This window comes from Prionailurus bengalensis, chromosome B4 (assembly GCF_016509475.1).
Source record: "Prionailurus bengalensis isolate Pbe53 chromosome B4, Fcat_Pben_1.1_paternal_pri, whole genome shotgun sequence".
NCBI lineage: Eukaryota > Metazoa > Chordata > Mammalia > Carnivora > Felidae > Prionailurus > Prionailurus bengalensis.
Genome location: NC_057358.1, coordinates 2,294,631 through 2,313,593, shown reverse-complemented (window position 1 = coordinate 2,313,593; position 18,963 = coordinate 2,294,631).

Sequence of the window (18,963 nt, the reverse complement as noted above, 5' to 3'; positions counted from 1 at the left end):
TGTGAAGTTGGTGCTGCCACGATAGGAAATAGTATGCCATTCCCCAAAACATTAAAAACAGGATGACCTTATAAGCCAGCAAGTCCACGCGAAAGCAGGGGCAAGAAGAGATGATCTCACACCCACGTTCTTAGCAGCATTATTCTCAAGAGCCAGAAGGTGGAAGAAACCCTAGTGGCCACCAATGGGTGAACAGAATGCAGTTGATACCCACAACGGAATATGATTTCATCCTGAGAAGGGGGGAAATTGTGATACAAGCTACCACGGAGATGAACCCTGAAGAGTTTGCTAAGTGAAACAAGCCAGCCACAAAAGAACAAGTACTGTGTGCTTCTACTTATAAGCAGTATTTAGAGCAGTCAAGTTCATAGACATAGAAAGTGGATGGTGGGTGCCCGGGGTGGGGGGAGGGGAGTTGCTTTGAAAGCATTAGGGGGCTCCAGTTTGGGATGATGACAGACTCTGGAGGTAGATGGCGGAGGTGGTTGAGAAGCAATGTGAACAAGCTTCATGCCGCTGAATCGTCCGCTTCAAAGGTATTGAAATTGTAACTTTCATGGCTTGTATATTACACCACAATTAAAAATGAATTAAAATAAAAAAAATTATTTATGGATAATTTCTCCAGAATTGAAAGTGACAAAGAAGAATCACACTAAAAAAATCCAGAGCTAAAAAACAGAGTAACAGTAATTATAATGATTGGTGAATTTTAATAGGATATTAAAGACAGCTGGAAATAGATCTGACAAACATTTTTAAACCTGAAGCACACAGAGAGAAGCCAGAAAATAAGAAAATGAAAGAGGACATTTAATCTAACTTGTTTGATCATAATAGTCTATAACACTGATTCAAGACGCCAAGCCACAGATTCGAAAATCTCTACTAACTCTAAACAAGGGAATAAAAAGGAGACCACCCAAGTTTATCCTCCTAAAACTTCCATATAGCAGGGGTGCCTGGGTGGCTCAGTCAGTTAAGCGGCCGACTTCGGCTCAGGTAATGATTTCACAGTTTGTGAGTTCAAGCCCCGCGTCGGGCTCTGTGCTGACAGCTCAGAGCCTGGAGGCCTGCTTCAGATTCTGTGCCTCCCTCTTTCTCTGCACCTCCCCTGCTCATGCTCTGTCTCTCTCTGTCTCTCAAAAAATAAATAAATATTAAATTTTTTTTTAAATTTCTGTAAAGCAAACACAGAAAAAGTCTTACAAATATTCAGACTAAAAAAAAAGTCATTAACTTCAAAAGAGCAATATTGCAAGTGACATCTGACATCTCAACAGCAACAATAAAAGCCAGAAAACAATAGGACGACATTTTCAACATGTTGACAAAAATTATGCCAACATATAATTCTATCATAAGAAAATACATTCTTTAAAACCAGAGGCAAAAGAAAGCTGTTTGGGGGCAAGCAAAAACTAAGACGACTGTTTATGAACAGAAACACATTAAAACGACATTTGAAGATGATCTTCCAGCAGGAAGAAACTGATCAGGATGGAAGGAAGGTGACAATTATCAATAGAAAGAGTAAGTAAATGGGAAAACCTAAACAAATACTGATTGCACAAAATAGTAAAATACTGCCCTGTGGGATTGAAACTATATAGAAAATCTAAATATATACAAAACTTCACAGATTATTTTTGCTAACCTTCACACTGGTTTTTAGTTAGTGAAGTTTCTAGAAGGCCAGATAAGTCACAAGCTAAGGGAGTAGAAAATAAAAGTAGAAAACATTAGGACAATTCAATTTAAAAAGATGAAGTGAAATCACAGTCAAAGAGGAGAGCCAACTAGAATAACTTTTAGAATTAATACAGAGACTGGAAGCTGGGCGTAACACAAAACACAACTGCTTTTGAGAGACACAGCGTTATCTCCAGAAACAAAAAGTTGAAAATGATTTCAATGGAAAAGGTTATGCCGTGCCATCACTCTCCAAACAAATAAAAACAGGTTAACTATACTAAAATGAGACAGTTGACTTCCTTAAGGAAAGGCAAGGTATGAGAGATAAAGAGAAGAATATTCTAAGGTAAAATTCTAATTTCCTGAGTAAAAGTTTTGCCTCTTTAAGAATAGTTTGACTCTCACAATTAAAATTTGTCTGCAATAGACCAATCTCCAAGTGTAGTGGTACATAACGGGCTCATAGCGCACAGAGACAAAATTCAGAATGGGTATAAAATATGTGAACAGCTTGATGTACTAACATGATCTCACTGAACACAGAAAACACTCACCTAACAACGCCCGAGTACACAGTTTTCCCAAAGACACAAGAAATAGGTATCAAAACTGACCATAGGCTGGGACACATATTATGTCTCAACCAATATCAAATGACTCAATTCATGCAGACGACAGTTTCTAGATGCAGTGGAATTAAACTACGTAGTGATAATAAAAACATTTTAAATCCCACATGTATTTAAACATTAAACATTACATTTTCCAGAGAACTTAGGGGTCAAAGTGTAAGTCACTCTATACCAGTGTGTGTATAAATCACAACATCAAAATCTATTTTGAACTAAGCGGAACTTAAAAAATATATATAGGGCATCGATGCGGCTAAACCTGAGCTTTAGAGAAAATGAAATCTTTAAGTACATTTATTAAAAAGATGTGCCTGTAGGGAGGCCTGGGTGGCTCAGTCAGTTGAGCATCTGACTTCAGCTCAGGTCACGATCTCGTGGTTGATGAGTTCGAGCCCCGCATCGGGCTCTGTGCTGACAGCTCGGAGCCTGGAGCCTGCTTCGGATTCTGTGTCTCCCTCCCTCTCTGCCCCTCCCCCACTCATGCTCTGTCTCTCTCTGTCTCAAAAATAAATAAAAACATTTAAAAAAATTATAAAAAGAAAAGAAAAGAAACGTAATATATTGACCCAACCCCCAAGCACTGTATATCTTCAAAGCCCCCCTTCAAAAAAAAAAAAAAAGACGAGCTTGTAAACAGACATGTCAGCACTGACCTCGAGAAGCTATAAAAAGCACAATTAATTAAACCTAATGCAATTGCTCCATTTATGGAAGAAACAAATTCAAGCTTTCATCCAAATAGTGCAAAAAGAAAAACAAAATTGAGGAAGCAAAACACTAATTTGTGATAAAATCTATTAGCAAATCAGGTAACAAAAGGAAAGCTTTCTGTGATAGATTATTAAAAAAAAAAACACACAAAAAAAACTGCTACCATAACAGTTCACAGTGAAAGTTGAGCAAATTCCCTCTAGGATTAGCAACAGGACAAAGATGGATTGAATTGATTCACCAATTCAAAAAATCATTGTTCTAGAGGTCCTAGTCTGTGTAACAAGGCACGGAGAAGATAGCAAACAAATATAGATTATAAAGGATTAAAGAAAACCAACATTAATCACAGATGTCATGTTTGTTTTTGGAGAAAATCCAAGTGTGTCTCAAAATAAGCAGTTAGAGTTACACAAATTTAACAGTAATACTGAATATAAACTGTATATATATATATATATAGGTGTGTGTGTGTATATATATATATATATATATATACATGAGGAATTCTATTTTATAAGTGCCAGCATGAAACAATTTAAAAAAATTTTTGGAAGGTAAAATTTTAACCAACTACCATTTTCAACAGCATCCAGAGCTATAAGGGCTGATGAGTAAAACTAATAAAAAGTGTGCAAGAATCTACAGAAAGTAAAACTGTTAAGACCGATGAAGACATACTTTGAATAAAAGTATAATACCCCAATGCACATGTTCTGAAAGACTCAAGATTTGAAAGTGGCATTTAACAAAATTATGCATATATTTAGTGAAATCTCAACCAATATCTAAGACCTTTTTTTTCCAGTATGGTCATTGATAGATGTACTTAACAGACATGTGGAAATGTACACGGCCAATATATCAAAGAAAAAATTTAAGAAAAAATATGTTGGGGGATTTAAATTACCAGGTATCAGGACACTTTGAAGGCACGTTCGTTAGCATGAGGGTAACCAGCTAGACCATTGGGACAGGATGTGTAATGCCAAACATAACTAAACAGCCAACTAAACAAACAAAGAAATAAAACCCTAACATTTGATTTAAGACAACGCCTAGACCCAGTACAATAGCAAAAACCTGGATTCTTTTCAGTAATTTGTGCTTGGCTAATTGGATAGGTACCCACAGAGAAAAAGAAGGAAAAAAAAAAAAAATCTTCACCACCACCTTACAACATACTCCCAAAACAATTCCATGTGAAGAAAATGTGAAAGATAAGCATTAAGCTTTTCCTGTCAATGTCGATACTGAATAAATACGGCTTCAGAGTCCCTAAGATCTCCGCCTACACTTTCCGAGGGAGAATGTGGCCTGAGATGTGTTTACTAATGGGCGTGGCTCTAGACGCGTGGCTCTAGACGTGGCCTGCAGGCGAATAGGAAAGAGAATGCATTCAAGACCCAGTAGTAAAGAAAGGTTTATCGTCTACAATGCCAAACATTTAGCCTTAAGGGAAAAGATGAAAAACTACTGATTACATTTAATTGAAGAACTTCTCTGCATCAAAGATGTCATTGAGGGAAAAAAAATGGCCAGTTACTGACTGGGAGAAACACTGCTGGGAATGCACACGTCACGTGGCTCTGGAAAGCGGAAGGCTAATTTAGGTGCTCCGTTCCCACATCTAGGTAAATCCTTAGAGGAGGTGCGTCTATACACGCCAGCACTAAAATGCATGCATATGTGCATAGCAACATGATCTTTCTTCGCAACAGCCCTAAACAACCTAAAATCCTTCCCAAGCGGAATAAACATAGGGGCAAAAATGGAATATTTTGAACTGAAAAGGAGCAGATAATGCTATATGAATGTGGAAGAATGAAACGACATATTCATGCTGAGTGTAAGAAACCACCAGCAAAAAATACACGTGGTGTGATTTTAAAACAGGCTAAATTAGTGCATTTTGGAATAGGTCGATGTGATGATTGGGAGAGAAAATTGGGGTGTCTGATACACGATTTATTGACCTGCATGGCGTTCACACTGTGTGATAGCTCATCTAGCTGTGGACCTTGATTTATGGAACTTTCCTGTGTTTATGTTAAGTGGTATTTTATTTTTTTTCTTGAAGAGGAACGAGTGTATATTATTTTTTCCAGGATTCCTTGGGGTTAAAATGTCCAATTATTTTAGCTCTGGGGCTGTGTCTATAACGCTCAGAGCACAATCTCTAGAGCCTGAATTTCCAGGTTCAAATCCTGAACTGCTTTGCACTAACTATGTGACCTCGGGCAAGGTCACTGACATTTTCACACTTCAGTTTCCCCAGCTGCAAAAAAAAGCTAATGTCAGGGTTTTTGTTGAGAATTGCATGTGATAATGTGTGGCCATCACGTACTGCCGGGCACAGAGCAAGCCCTAAACTTCGGTAGATTTTTCTGCATTTCAATTTGCATTTTATTCTTACCAGATTTAAATCTTAAACATATGTAATTGTTGTCAATTCCCGTGACCTTTCCATGGGAAGCACTTTAGCCGGCGGTCATTATCTAAATGTGGTGATTATTGGAACATTGGCAATAAAATATAATTGATGCTAGCTTGTTACTTCATCTTTTGCAATATTAGCAAAGTGTATGTGAAAGTTCGGGTTGGGGCCGCAAATCCCTAGCATAAATGAGAATCAAAAACAAGGGGGTGTTCTTCCTGCTTTTGGTTATTGCTGGGTGTGGCAGTGGTCACAGATCGTGTTCCGAAAGCGGCACACAGGGGCGGTGAGGGAAGCCTGTCGACCTCCCCAGGAGTTTTGTGTTCAGCACGCCAGCCCGCCAGCTCCAGGGCGCCCACTGAGGCTCCGTGACTTGCAGGACATTCCCTTGCGTCACTCTGATCCTGTTCAAGGAAGCTAGCAGATTATTCTCCCTCTTTTCCGTGGATAAATTTGGTTTTATTTAACATGAGAAAGAACACTTCTTTTTTTTTGTTTTTTTTCCACCGGTGAAAACACAATGAAGAATCAGCCGGGGCGGGGCGGCGAACAAACTATATTCCTAGTGAAGTTGCAAGGATAATGGGGCAGTTAAGCAAGCTATTGAGAGGCTGGGAACTCATATTGATTTACTGTGATCTGCCTGCTGACCCTTTAACCCCGTTTGTGTGCAACGTGAACCACATCCTCTTAACAGTATTGTGTCAACCGGGGCGCCTGGGGGGCGCAGTCGGTTAAGCATCGGACTCTTGATTTCGGCTCAGGTCACCATCTCAGGGGTTTGTGAGATCGAGCCCCAGGTCGGGCTCTGCGCTGACAGCTTGGAGCCTGCTTGGGATTCTCTCTCTCTGTCTCCCTCACTGGCATGGTTTCTCTCTAAAAAATGAATAAACTTAATTTTTTTTTTTTTTAAGTATTTTGTCAACCCGTAACAGAAGCAAGCCAGACACGCGACCGTCAACGGAAAGGAACACGTTGTGTGCTCTGGTTCAAATGCAGGTGGCAAGGACGGAGGGTGTGAAAAAGGAGGCGTGTCTACAAGATCGGCCCAATCAGGGGACCCAGCCCAGGCTGGGAAAATCAGCCAGGAGCAGAGATGCAAGGGTGAAAACACGGAAAGCAAACATGGCGTGCTTCACCATTTTACCCGGGATCCGCCGTGGCTTTGTGCCGAAGGCTTTTTAGAAAGATGTGAAGCATTAAAATTACTGATTATAAGCACACCTTACGCCGTTCCACGAGGCCTTTATGATCACAGAAAAGCGGCCCACTTTCTAATTGCTGCGGAGGGACCTGTGGTGTATTATTGTATTAAGCCACGGTACCAGCATCCTGGTTACTTATGCAAAAACCACATCTGCAATTGATAGAAATATTTATCAGGGTGTTCACTAAAATGAAAACGCACTGGAGCAAGTAATAACGTTTAAAACAAATAGGAAAGTCCAAATGAAAATGAAGCATTTGAATAATTACACAGTGTGTAGCCCGGAATAAATGATACCAACATCCACTTGTGTTTCAGATCAACAACACTGAAATGTGGCAGAATCTTGATGATACTGTATGACAAAAACTCCATCCATAAAAATATACTTGTAAAACATTTCAACACAAGGGGAGATTTGCCGTTTTTCCCTTAGCACAGAGCAACCGGGTGCTGGAAATCATTCTTTTTTTTCATAGTTGGTTATCCCAGGAACTCATGGCTTCTGGACAAAGATTCCAGTGTTTTGAAGATTGTAGGGGATTGTTATAAATTCGCGTTTATTTCAGAGGATTATGAAGTCAGACGCACGAGCGGATGGTCTGCGCATCCGCCGTTTGGTTCGCGGACAGCGTTCCCCGCGTGGACTCTCCTCTTGGTTGTTTCTTCCAAAGTGTCTGCAGCCCCTTCAGGTGAGCGAGTTTTCCAGCGTTCCGGCCTCATTCATCTGTCCAGTCCTGAGCGAGCTTGTCATCCAGGGATTGCAGGGGGCTTCCCGTCTCTGTTCGGCTAGCAGGTCAGATTCACAGCAGAGGGTCCGACGGAAAGGCGTAGGTCCTACTGCTGCTGTCTAGTGGAGGAAAGAAACTTGCCAAATTGAGTATTTGTGGTGATTGGAAATCAACGTTCAGGTGCCCATTTTTGTCTGCAGAGAGAGTTTTGTGATTTCAGAACTTTGCGGCAGACGCACCCGTTGTTTGGGCAGGGTCAGAATGTGAATGGCAGGTTCCAGGCGGGCTGGCGGGACCGAGCTGGTCCCTCCCCACAGGCTAGACCTGCAAGGGAGGGACAGGCTGTCCGGGAGCATCTGTAGCAGTTAAGAGTTGAGTACACTGGAAACAGGCAACGTGCTGAGTGTGGACAGGCCTGTGACTGCCGTGCGAGGCCTTCCTGCCGTGTGGTCATTGGCAAATTGTTTCATTTTGTTTTTCTCAGTTATACGAGGTATAATTGCCAAGTAGAATTTGTCTTTATTTAAGGTATGCCATGTGCTGTTTGACACGCATATACGCCGTGAAATGGTCACCACAATCAAGCTAATTAACACATCCAAAGCCCCACATACTTCCATTTTTGGTGTGTGTGCCCAGAATGCTCAGGGCCTGCTTTCTCAGAAAATGTCAACAATACAGCGCGGCACCGTTAACTATTGTCGCCATGCTGTGCGTGACGTCCCCAGATCTCAGTCATCTTATAACTGGAAGCGGGGACCCTTGGACAAGCATCTCCCCATTCCCTACCCCCAACTCCCTGGCAACCACTATACTCTGTTTCCAAGAATTCAGCTTTTTATTTACTTTTTAAAAAAACGTTTAATGTTATTTATTTTAGAGAGACAGAGAGAGAGTGAGAGGGGCAGAGAGAGAGGAAGACCCAGGATCTGAAGCAGGTTCCAGGCTGTCAGCACAGAGCCCGACGCGGGAGTCAAACCCACAAACCGTGAGATCATGACCTGAGCCGAAGTCGGACGCTTCACCGACTGAGCCACCCAGGCGCCCCACAAGAATTGCAGGTTTTTCGAGTCCACATGTAAGTGAAACCGTTTGGTATTTACTTTTCCGACTCTCCCTTAGCCTTGATCTCTCGAGGTTCATCCATGTTGTTGCAAATGGCAGGATTTCTTACTTCTTACATACTCCATAGTATCTGCTTACCGCCTCGTCTTTACCCATTCAGCTCTCGATGGACGCTTCTATTTCCATATCTTGGCCGTTGTGAGTAATGTTACAGTGAACAGGGAAGGGCAGGTACATCTTTGAGATCCTGATTTTGATGCTTTTGGGTGTATGCCCAGAGGCAGGACTGATGGATCATGTGGTAGCTCTATTCTCATTTTTTGAGGAACCTCCATACTGTTTCCGGCCGTGGCAGCACCATTTCACTTTCCTGCCGATGGTGCCCGAGGTCCCCTTTCTTCCACAGCCTCACCATGCTTTCATCCCCTGTCTTGTCGATACTAGCCTTTCTGACGGGTGGTCGGCGACACCTTGCTGTGGTTTAGACTCGCATCCCCCTGATGATGAGCAAAGTTGAGCACCTTCTCACAGGCCTGTGGGAGAGGGCTGGAAGCGCTTGTTGGGAGTTTGCTCATCCCACTGACCTTCTTCTCACACCGCTGTTTCTTACAATGGCAGGAGTCCTCACGTCAACAGATCATGGCCTTGTGCTTCTGTGTGTAAGTTATTCCTGGGTCGCCTTTGAATCCCACAGAAGTTGCCGGCATCTCCTGGTCACACAGCCGGGTTCTGATGGCAAGGATTCCACAACCCGGGCCCTTGGGGTAGAGGTCTACTGCTCTTTGAATGGAGAAGTGAGAGATGGGAAGAAGACAAGGCACCACGGTGGAGAACGCACGCTGGTGACCATCCGTGGGAAATGTGTGTGTATTAGTCGGCTGGGACTCCTGCCACCAAGTACCACAAGGTGGGCGAACTGAAACAATGGAAATGTATGGTCCCACAGCTCTGGAAGCTGGAAGTTTAAGACCAAGGCATCACCGGGTTGGTTTCTTCAACCGAGGCTGTTCCAGGTCCCTCCACTGGCATCTGGTGCCGGCTGCGGTCCTTGGTCTTGCTGGCTGTCGTGTAACCCACCTTCATGCAACATCCGCCCCCCTCCCTTTGTTTCGGTCTCTGTGTCCACATTTCCTTCTTCATAAGGGCGCCAGGCACAGTGGATTGGGATCCACCCTCCCGATCTCGTCTTAGCTTGCTACCTCTGTAAAGATCCCCGTTCCACACAAGGTCACGTTCCAAAGTACTGAGGGTGAGGACTCCAACATAGCTAGTTTTGGGGGGCATATTTCAGCTCGCGATGGTATCGCTTGCTGCTGGATCCCCTACAGCGCTGGGGTTCACTATGTAATTTCAAGAGGTCTTAACTTCAGCTCTGGCATTCACTGTGTAAACACAGCTCATGGACGTGGATTTGCACGCACACGGTGAACCCCGGGAAAGCTGGGACGTGCTCACCTGTAATTTAGTTTTCAGTGCTCAGCTCTCTTGCCAAATCTGCCTCTGTGCTCAGCCCCTTCCTCACTCAGGCTGCAGGCTTTGTTGGGCACTGACGCCCTCCACCCCTCGGTGCCATGCGGGCTGGCCTCTTCCCAGGAACAGCCACTCCGCTCGGCGCCTTCCAAGTCCTTTCCGATGGGACGGAGGAGAAGCATCGAGGAGAAAAATCATGTCTTCAGGGTCAAAGGGCTCTATTACTCAACAGGAAGGATCTGGTCGAGAAAAGGATGGGAGAATTTAAATTTACAGGTTTGGAAATGATTTAAAATAGGCAGTGTGAGAGCGGAAATGATATTTCTCTAAATCCCGAGGGTGGTCACTTAGTCATCAGAATCCAGTGGTATCCGGTGGTGAAATCTATGCAGAAATATTAGACTTTTTACACAACTCTGCTAGAGTGTCTTGGGACTAGCGTAAAAAAATATAAAGTACCTATGAGCCCTCATGGAGTTTTGATTCTAGCTGATAATTGCACAGAACATGCAGGTGAACACCCAAATACAAACTTAAATGCCAATTGGTATCACACAGCCATGAACGTGCAGGGTGGAGACAGGAAGGGTCTGACTTCAGGGATTTATATTTCTGTTTCTCTGAGTTCTTATCTGCCCGTAGCTGGAAACAACACAGAATGTATTCTCTATTCAACAGGTACTTTGGCTTTTTGTTGTTGTTGTTGTTGTTGTGTTTCTTAACATGCTGGGAAGGATTAATTCCCTGTTGTACCCGATGCTGATATTAATTTTCAGGAGTAGGAAACAGGTATGTACTCGAACATCAAATAGGCTAGGCATTTTACATTTCTGCCTTTTATTGGGCTGTGTGACCCTGGGTAACTAGCTTTGCAAACTCTATCTCCAGTGCAATTGATGCTGTATATACATTTTCCAAGGGGAGGTGCATGGGACTTTCCAGATTGGAACACACCGTTCCCAACACATGTCACAGATCCCACATCTCAGGTTTGTTTGAATTCACTTCAGTGATATGCTGGGGTAACGGATAGACAAACTAGCTGTTATTCTGCACTGGAAAGCCCTTAGCTGATACGTAGAAGGTGAAGTGGGCCTTTCTGAAACTTTCATTCTCTTATCTATAATTTTAAAATGTCACTAATGTTAACGACCACTTTTCTGAATTTCCAAAGTCTAACTATTTCTAAAAGCCAAAGGTTTTCACTTTTTGTAGGTTGGGCTTCAAATGATTTATAATCATTTTTTTTCTTTAATCTTACTTTCTGTAATATTCATGTATTTCATTCCTGGTATGTGTTCGGTCATATGATGCTACTCTATGCATTACCTGAAATCAGGTCAATACATATTATTATCTTTCTAAAATTCTGGCAGTTCTGCATGGCAAAATATCTATGGGCTAAAAATTGTAGATAATAGATTTTGAAACTCTAAAACTGTCTTGTATTGTATTGAAGTAACACACTTCAGCAGAGACGAAATGGTAAATTATAATAGAAACAAACAAACAAACAAACAAACAAAACCCCTACCTGAGTAAGGTCAGATACTGACCCAGCCAAGGTTAGGGCACTTGGAGAACTATGGGGAAAATCTTTGCAATGTTTCTGCTAATCCCTTTGAAGAGTCCTTCCACCCTTAAACTGCTACTGTTTTGTGAAAGTGACTTATCGTCCTCACCGAAGCAAAGACTCCCTATCAGAAACCGATAAATGTTCACGTGATAGGATAACGGAAACTTGCTGAGACGTATATTAAATGTGGTCATCTCCAGGGGAATTTAAGGGAATTAACCATTCTTATCGTTTGTCCCCAAACGCTGTCCAAGACGGTTGGTCAGGTTGGTGACCGAAGATTGGAAACTCCCCAGCGGCATTAGAGATCAAGGGAGGTTTGGTTCCCCTTTTGGGGGCGGTACCATGGTTCTCTGCACGGCAGAACCTCACGGGTAGGATGAGAGGGCTTACCATCACCCATTTGACTCTTTATTTATTAAAGGGTTATCTAGTTCAGTTAAAGTGAGACACAAGACATGCAAAGATTGGAAAAGAGGGATACAATTTTATTGACAACCCAAAGACTTTATAGATACATTACCAGAAATAATAGTATCATTCTTGTATAGAAGTTGAATATTCAAGGGGCGCCTGGGTGGCGCAGTCGGTTAAGCGTCCGACTTCAGCCAGGTCAGGATCTCACAGTCCGTGAGTTCGAGCCCCGCGTCAGGCTCTGGGCTGATGGCTCAGAGCCTGGAGCCTGTTTCCGATTCTGTGTCTCCCTCTCTCTCTGCCCCTCCCCCGTTCATGCTCTGTCTCTCTCTGTCCCAAAAATAAAAAATAAAAAAAAACGTTAAAAAAAATTAGAAAAAAAGAAGTTGAATATTCAAAATTAATAGAGTTTCTCTGTAGCATCGATAAATAAAAATTAAAACACTTTAAAATTTACCATTTACTATAGCAACAGAAATATAGGGAATTTAAAAATACAAATATGGGAAAAAGACTGGTAGGTAAATATGCTCGTCTTTATCAAAAGTTGTTAAAAAGTACTCATTGGAGAAGTTGATCAATGTTCATGGATAGAAAGAATAAAAAATTAATGTACGTAAGATATTTTAAAATTGATCCCTAGATTCCGTGCAATTTCAAACAGGGATTAAATCTATTTCAGAGAGACTTTTAGACTGCACACAGTAGACTCTTACCTGTATTACCTGGCTTTGCAGCCGTAACAAAATACTATAGAGCACGAACTTACAAACGGACATTTATTTCTCATATTCAGGATGCTGGAGGTCTGAGACCAGGGTGCCTGCGTGGCCAGGTTCCAGGGAGGACCCTCCTCCTGGTTCACAGATGCCGTCTTCTCTCTGTGCCTTCACATGGTGGAGAGGGGGCCCAGGTGCCCTTCTTTTTCCTGTAAGGCCACCAGTCCTACCAGATCAGGACCCCACCCTTCACACCTCCTTTAACTTTTATTACCTTCTGAAAAGCACTGTCTCTAAATACAATCCTCATGGGATTAGACCTTCAACCCTTGAACTTGGGGAGGATGAGACCAGAGAATTACCTATGAGAAACAGCTCTCTCACATCACTGGTTATGGGTTTCCTAATATCCACAATAAATAAAATAGTCTCTACCCAAGACGGTTATGGTGAAAATCACAGTAAGAAGTCAATGAATGACCTAGCAATGTTAGATGCTCTCATCCAGCTCTCTAATCCCTCCTCTTATGCCTCTGGAAATCGGTATGTTTTTGTTTTAGGTACAATACGGTGAGCCATCACACAAGTCATTTTATTTTTGTGACAGTAGATTTATACTATGGCAAGGCTGAAAATGGTAATTCTTTTTTAAAAAGTGTATTAACTTTCATACCATTTAATATCAATGGTTGGCATCAAAAATACGTATTTTTAAAGAAAGGCAACAATTGAAAAGAAAATACTTCCAATCCCAGTGTCTCTAATCAAATTACAGGGTATTAGTAAATTCCAAAGCAATGCTAAGTGAGCGTTTTGCAAGATGTCTTTATATTTTTTAAAAAACAGTGAGATGCAATAACCATATTGAAAACTTGAATTTTAAATAATATGGTTGAAATCTTGAAACTATAGATTAGTAATATCAAAATACTGACATAAAGCTTTACATCGTACACTTTCCTGAAATGCTTTAAAGAGAATGGTTTATATTTAAATTCCATATATATGAATTCTATCCTTAGTAGCTTAGGAGAAACATTAGTATAATACTTTGTCCAAGACAATGAAAATGTCTAAGTTTTAAAATTCTGAGCTCCATTAATTGGTCTCACGTTCTCTATTTAGAAAGACAGAGTCTCAAGTGCCTGAAATGACCAGGCTGTGGAAATCATCAATGGAAACCCAAGGTAAGTGCCAAAGTATCTGCATATTTGAATCATAATGAAAAGGTTATATAATTTAACAAATGCCTTATATGCCGAATACATAAAGACAAGCCAACGGAAAAAATGGATAATGACTTGAATACACAGTTCATAAAAAGAATATTAAAATGGCCTATAAATATATGGAAAGGTACTCAGTTACACCACTCACCCAGAGAAATGTAAATTGTAACCATGATAAGATGTTTCCATATACACACTGGAAAGGCTACAGTAGAATGAAGTGCTGAGGACAGAGTATGGGACAGGTGGAACCCTCGTTCACTGTGGGAGGGATTGCCATTTGGATTAACCAGCCTGGAATCTGTTGGACAGTGTCTAATAGAACTTCACTTACATGCCTGATATCCGGGCCAAAGACGTTTATACGAGTGCTTCTGACATCATTACACCCAAGAGCTCCAAACTGGAAACTACCTAAGTGCCCACGAGCAGAAAGGATAAATGAGTCAGGCTGTATTCACGCCGGGATGTCATATTAGTATTGAGAACAAAAAATTACGTAATCAGAAAATCTGGTATGAATCTAACAAGTGTTGAAAACAGTTAAACACCTAAAAAACGAATACTGTATGTTTCCATCCGTGAAAGGGTTGAAGCAAAAATAAAAATGTATGAAGTTAGACATTAGGAGACTGGCAATTCTTTTTCAACGTTTATTTATTTTTGGGACAGAGAGAGACAGAGCATGAACGGGGGAGGGGCAGAGAGAGAGGGAGACACAGAATCGGAAACAGGCTCCAGGCTCTGAGCCATCATCAGCCCAGAGCCCGACGCAGGGCTCGAACTCCCGGACCGCGAGATCGTGACCTGGCTGAAGTCGGACGCTTAACCGACTGCACCACCCAGGCGCCCCAGGAGACTGGCAATTCTTGACAGAGTTGGTAACTGAATGGAGACACAAGGGGTTCTTCTAGAACACTGCCCTGCTCCGTACCTCTGTCTGGGGTATGTTTCTGCAGGCGCATTCAATTTGTAAGTATTTATCAAGCTACCTACTTACGATCTGTGCATTTACCCATATGTAGTTTACACTCAAATGAAAAGACTTATTTAGAGGAGATCGTGTTTCCTGTGAAATAAACTAGATCCAAAACAATTAAACCACTTGTCAGATACCATCCGAAAGTCAAGGAACATTTCCTACCTAATAACAGTGTAGCCAATGATTGTTTCCAACCTGATTTCTCGTGGCAAAGGGTGTCTCTGTCGCCTATAACACAGGGACAAAAGCCCCTCCCCCTTTTCCCACATAAGGACAACACGTGGCCCTGACCCACTGAGCTTTTGTAGTTGTGAGGGAAAAAGTTAAAATGCATTGTGATTCTTTTTATTACTTGTTTAACTTGATTTCCAGGAAGGCTACCTTAGAAGTCATCACATAGACTGGTGACAACATCACAGTTTTGGTGCAAAGTCACACGCCAGCAAAAAGCCCGTTCTGCAACTTAATGCACTCTTTCCTCAAATCGGTGTTTTGGAAGAGATCAAGTGATCTCTCACCTGTATCCTTACATACTGGTCTTCCTTCCTTACCGCCCACGCAGGCTGATGACAAGGAACTTTACCAACCATCACTTCTCATCCAGCACAGAGGACGCGGTTCTTTCTTTATGCTCACTATTCTTCAAGATTCTGAGGCGGTTTGCCCTGCACACTTTCCAGCTCTGTTTGAGAGTTTACCTCGCTGGTCACACATTTTGTGGACCTCTATCTATCCTTTGCTTAACTTCATGTGTTAATGCAGCAAATAAGGCATCATCCTTACCGTGCTCAACGTAACCATTCCTCCAAGACAAGACCGTCTCTCTCACTGTAGACTTGTTCGCTCACGTCCTTAATTTGCCCAGTTCCGTCACGTACTCAAAGCTGAGACCATGAAAACAGAGCAACAATATGGTGACTAATTATGCTTGTCCAGTTGGCAGTAATGACTTGTGAAGGGCATTTACTTAACATGCCCCCTCCGAAGCTTTAGGACGTGATTGCGAATGGCACATGTGACATGCAGTAGTTTTGTTTTTGTTTCCAAAATGTTTGCAAGTTACACTGGGAAGTGAGAACACGGAGGCAAAGTGACAGCTCCCGTCACTTAATGAGACGTTTATTAAGAAACCAGGACTGATGATAAGCTGCAAATTAGCCATAATATAAGTAATCAGCAGAGATGTCACATTGGTGGAGGAAAAATGATAAACAGCCAAATGCTCATCCCTGCGCTCATCAAAAAGTACCTGCAGTTCATTACAGACGGTAATTTGCTGGAATCCCAAGATGTAGGTAGAGGAAGTGAGTGTTTTTTCTAAAGTGCATTCATCAGTGCTAGTCTGTGGTTTCAATGCGGATTTCAGAGATTCCTCAAATCACACCTTTGAGCTTTATAATTTTACCTAAGTACGATCCGTGTGAGTTAGTCTGCTCTCAGTAGACTCTGAGACTTCAGGATGTGTCAATAAAATTTAAAGAAATAATATTCCAGGAAAATAATTCAATAATATAAATATTTTCAAGTACTCCCAGTGGGCACATAAACATATTGGAAAAGAAATCACTAATTGCAATTATAATGGATTTCTAGGCTATGTGTTTGCCCCAAAGAAGGATATAGAAGGGAGAGACGTATAAAATGGGTCATTAAAATCCTTATTAAAGGACTCAAGATTAAGGTGTTCTAGAATGATGGAAGATGTCACAGGTAACGTTTCTTAATTTCCTAAAAACTTGATCAATACCTTTGAAACACTTGCTGGGGCCATCCCCAAACAGCTTCCGCCTGGAAAAATCATGTTATGCATACCAGGCACGTTTCATTTTGTTTGCATTATAAAGTTACCCCAAATGAGTATTCATCCTCCCACCCCTCCAACCTAACCACCTGGCACAGAGCCACAAACGCAGAAAACAACTAACAAATACGCTGATGTTTCCTATGTTGGCATAACGTTATGGATATGGAGACTGGACAATCTCTGTATCCAGCCTTTTACCAAGTGAAATTTATGTTCCTAGAAAGCTATTTATTCAAGCTGAACACTCCTCACTGTTTCAACCCAAAGATATCAAATATATATTAATTTACTCAAAGAATAAACAAAGGAAGGAAAGTGGGGGGAAAGGAGGAAGGAGCAGATAAATAAACATTAACTAGGTGAAGTCAGAACCACAGAATAGTATTTTGTCTTACTAGTAATTGCTGAACCCCAGTGGTCCCTGCAGTGCAAGAATCTGAAACCAGTGGATGTATTCAAGTCTTCTGCGTATGTTTTTTTAGCTTCCATCCGTAGCCATTACTGAATTATCACTTACTATGTAGTCCCCCAAAACACAATTTTCAAAACTCCGTTTGACTTTGTTAAGTGCTTACTGATCAGTATTTTCTTCTTAGACCAACCTGAGCAAAACCTCCAAAAGCTTTCATAGTAAAGTTCATCATTTCTTCCAGTGTTTTTAAATGTCCGTACAAATGGGAGGGGATTATATAATAAAACAGAGAAGAATATTTACATATTATGTACACTCTCAAATACTTCCATGTAAATGACATCATGTAATATCACCTATACTACGATGTGTTGTAATTAAATTGTTATAATTAAATTGTTTTCATCGGAACTCATACTGAAATCATTTCCAGATTGATTCCTTTCACTTAGTGATATGCATTTAAATTTCCCCCATGTTTCTTCATGGCTCGATGGCTCATTTCTCTTTAGCGCTGAATAATATTCCGTTGTCTGAAAGGACCACAGTTTATCCATTCATCTACTGAAGGACATCTTGGTGGTTTCCAAGTTTGCGCAATTATGTATAAAGCTACTGTAGACATCCATGTGTGGCTTTTTGTGTGGACATGTTTTCAACTTCTTTGGGTATATATTAAGGAGCATGATTGCTGCCTTATACAGCAAGAGTTTTATAAGACTTTTGTCTTATAAAAGGCAAAAGACAAAAGAGTTTTGTAAGAGTTCATTTAAGACTTTTGTGAGTAACCTGACGACTCTCTTCCACAGCGGGTCAGCCATCTTGCATTCCCATCAGCAATGGATGACATCCCCGCTGCCCCACGGCCTCATCAGCATTTGGAGTTGTCAGTGCCCTCGATTTGGGGCATCCTAATAGTTGTGTAGAGGTGTCTCATTGTTGGCATTTCCCTGATGCCCTGGAATGTGGAGCATCTTTCCATACTTGTCAACTGTACACCTTCCTTGGCAAGTGTTCTGTTGAGATCTTTTCCTCGTAATTTAACCGGGTTACTCGTTTTCTTATTGTTCAGTTTTAAGAACTCTTTGTTGTCAGTTATGTCCTTGCAAACTGTTTCTAGAAGCCTGTGGCTTGTCTTCTGCTTCTCTTCACAGTGTCTCATGTGAGAATGAAGTTCAGTTTAACAATTCTTTTTCTCATGGATTGTATCATCATACCCACGGTTCTCTAGATTTCCTCCTATATTATCCCTAAAGGATGCTATGCTTTTGTGTTTTACATTCAGGTCTGTGATCCATTTGGAGTTAATTGAGGCAAAGGGTGTAAGGTCTGCACCTGCATCTGAATTCCGTTTTGGTTTTTTTGTCTGTTTGTTTGTTTTGACATGGTGACGCACACTTGTTCCAGCGCCATTTGTCAAAAAGACTGTCTTTTCTCCATTGTGGTGTTTTTGCTTCTTGGTCAATGACCTAATTTTACTAATAATGGGCCAGTATTGGCTCAGCAGTTGGAACAAATGAGCCACACCAATGAGAGAGGACAGTAACGGGGGAGTCTGTGGGGAAGGGTAATATGGCAATTGTCTGTACCTGCAGCCACTTCTTCTATGAAACTAAAACTGCTCTTGGAAAAAGCCTTAATTTCACAAAATGCTGGTGGCAGCATCCGTGCTCTGTCTTCTCTAAGGTCACGTAGATACAGAGAGTGAGAGTGGGCAGAAGTAGCAATGAGGAAGGACGCGTGAGCTGTATCACGTGGCCAAACTTGTACCACGTTTTCCCCAAGGAAATAGCTAATAACCTGGAAAAAATGATCAGAAGATACGGCATTGTCACACTTCAGTGGCTTCGGACGGGCACGCTGGAATTAGCACAGC